This window comes from Macaca nemestrina, chromosome 4 (assembly GCF_043159975.1).
Source record: "Macaca nemestrina isolate mMacNem1 chromosome 4, mMacNem.hap1, whole genome shotgun sequence".
NCBI lineage: Eukaryota > Metazoa > Chordata > Mammalia > Primates > Cercopithecidae > Macaca > Macaca nemestrina.
Window position 1 is genome coordinate 49,322,692 of NC_092128.1, and position 3,228 is coordinate 49,325,919.

Here is a 3,228-nt window from a genome sequence, read left to right on the forward strand (position 1 = left end):
GAGAGTGATGCTTACTGAGGCCCTAATAGCACATTAGGCCAAACTTTACCTTGAATATGTGTGTGTAAATTCTAGTAAAGATGAATCACTGTCTCTTCCAGTCTGGAATAGTCCAAAGTAAGCAACCGGCCACCAAACTTCTTGTTGAACCCCTCAAAAGATGGTGCCATGGGTAGAACTGAGCTTAAGTCTTTGTTGTTTGCAAGTTGGACATTTTTTAGCAGCAGTAGCTTGATTAACTTTGTGGAGTGGACCCCAGGCTGTTAGCCTTTATCTGTCACTGTGCTACTTTCTCCATTAATGGCCAATGACAAAGGCTACTAGCATCAACTAGCTGACTGCTGCAAAGTTCTTTGTACCCATGCCTACAGATTTCTCCACATGGCTTTGCCTCTGACCTTTTTAGCTCTGATTTATCAATGTTTCTTCTTCTAAGCACCTGACTAAGCAACTAGGTTATTTGATACTCCCTTAGGGTTGATGACAATTCTATTTCAAACTACTTTTCTTTCCGTACAAAGTGAATTACCGAGAGAACCACATACAGTTCTTCCCATTAAGATTGATCTGAACCAAATTTTACCCTTAAACCAATTTTGACTTTTCTCTCCTCCATCAGCTGGTTATAAAATCCCCCATTAGGCTATAGCTGTGAACTGAGGGAAAAGCTGGTTCAAGAGAGTCAGAAAACATCGGGGTCTGGACCACTTGCTCATCTTACTTATGTCTGCATAACCCTTTTATTGCCTCTAGTCATGCCTAATCTATTATTTCCATTGTACTGTGACTTGGTGTGTCTGATAGAATACAACTTTTAATGGAAAATTCTGGCTAACTGGTATCTCTCTTTTTTAATGGGTTCAATAGCTCACAAGGAGCTATTTTTCAAAAGTGTTTATTATTCTTCACTATAGATAATCCTGAATGCTATGGGTCTATGTTGTGATTATTCTATGGGTACTTCCCATGAATCCATAGCTGTGTCCTTTCTAGCTATATGTTCCACAGGTTAGACCTGATGCAGACATCTTTTCTGCTCTGGGTCCTACTTAAAGCTGGAAGCCTTTTACATTACTTAGAATATGGGTTGAAGAAGTATTCCCAAATACTTCTTTTAAATGTTCTCATATTTAACATGAAATACTGTTCACCTTAATATTGTGCAATGCCAGTTTTAAAAGCAAATATGAGAACATTTAATTCATATGAGGAATTGCCAAAATGACATAATTCTTATTTTCTAACTCATGCATGTATATATACCTCACTCTTTTCAGAAATGGAGATGCTCCATAAAACCCAACCATTTTAATTTTACTTGTTGATATGCACACATTCTACCAACAGTTTCTACCTTCAGGTTACTATGAGTCAGGAATGTCTAAAGGAAAGGACGTAAGTTGCTCTCTTTTCTTCTACATCATTATTTTCAGCATAAGTGGTTGATGAATGCAGGCAAATAACAAGAGTAAGGAAGGAGATAAAAGGGCTCCCTGGACATTGTTTTTCTTAGAATGTAACTGCCTTCCTTCTGTGTTTAAAGCAAGTTTTGATTCAACTGGAAAATGCGGCCTTCAGGACCACATTATGTAGTCATAAGTGCAACACACTTGTTCTCACTCGGAGTCTCAATGAATTCCCATGCTTCCTTGACCCACTGAATTTCCGTGCTCCTGGGGTGATACTATGTGCAAATGGAATGACAAGAATCGGAAAGCACACGGATGGTACCTACTCAATCTCCTCTGCTTGCATACATAATCTTTGTTAAATCAGACATATAAAACACAGAATCAGTTGCAGCTTTCCTTGCATCATTGCTGGGATGAAGCTGGTCCTACTGTAGGGCCATGAGTGGTTCATTAGGCAGATGAAGTATAACTGTGAAGGAGACCTCCTCTTCACCGCGGCCAAGGAACCTATCGTTAATGCATGGTACTCTGTGAATGGTGAGAGGCTGGGCATCTACCTGGGCCATACCAGAGCTGTGTGGTATGTGGATGCTGACTGGGACACCAAGCATGTCCTCGTCCATTCAGCTGACAATAGCTGTCATCTCTGGGCCTGTGAAACAGGGAAACAGCTGGCCCTACTCAAGAACAATTCAGCTGTGTGGATCTGCAGTTTTGACTTTGGGGGCAATATCATCATATTCTCCACAGAGAAGCAGAAAAGCTATCAGTGCTTTGTGAGCTTATTTGACCTGCAGGATCCGAGCCAGACTGACAACAATGAGTCCTACCAGAAGATCCCTTGCAATAACTCTAAAATCACTAGTGCCCTGTGGGGACTGCATCATTGCAGGCCATGAGAGTGGAGAGCTCAACCAGTAGAGTGCCAAGCCTGGAGAGGTGTTGGTGAATGTTAAGGAGCACTCCCAGCAGATCAGCAACATCTATTTATCCACAGACATGACCATGTTTGTCACTGCATCCAAAGACAACACAGCCAAGCTTTTTGACTCTACAAATCTTCAACATCAGAAGCCTTTCTGAACAGAACGTCTCATCAGCTCAACTACCCTCTCCCCCAGCTATGACCATGTTGTGCTGGGCAGTGGTCAGGAAGCCACGGATGTAACCACAACCTTCACCAGGTTTGGCAAGTTTGAGTCCAGGTTCTTCCATTTGGCCTTTGAAGAAGAGTTCAGAAGAGTCAAGGGGCACTTTGGACCTATCAACAGTGTTGCCTTCCATCCTGATGGCAAGAGCTACAGCAGTGGCAGTGGCAGTGAGGATGGTTATGTTCATAATCTACTACTTCGACCCACAGTATTTTGATTTTTTTTTTCAACCTCTACCTTGTATGAATTCTTATTTTTTTATTTTTCTTTTTTATTATATTTAAGTTCTGGGATACATGTGCAGAACGTGCATGCTTGTTGCATAGGTACACATGTGCCGTGGTGGTTTGCACCACCCATCAACCAATCATCTACAGTTGGTATTTCTTCTAATGCTATCCCTCCCCTTGCCTCCCACCCCCCAACAGGCCCTGCTGTGTGATATTCCCCTCCCTGTGCCCATATGTTCATTGTTCAACTCCCACTTATGAGTGAGAACATGTAATATTTGGTTTTCTGTGAATGATATTATGTCCTTTGCAGGGACATGAATGAAACACTTTGAATTTGAGTTTTAGGCGTAAGAAGCTGGATCTCTATCTAGGCCACGAAATCTTCTCACATAATGTTTTGAACTCTGAGAAATAAATTTGTTTGGTAATTAA

General features: G+C 41.5%; 1 pseudogene; it reads left to right on the forward strand.

Moving 5' to 3' along the window:
• The first annotated feature begins 1,825 nt into the window (after positions 1–1,825).
• LOC105475880 (eukaryotic translation initiation factor 3 subunit I pseudogene) lies at positions 1,826–3,005 on the forward strand (annotated as a pseudogene).
• Positions 3,006–3,228: the final 223 nt, after the last annotated feature.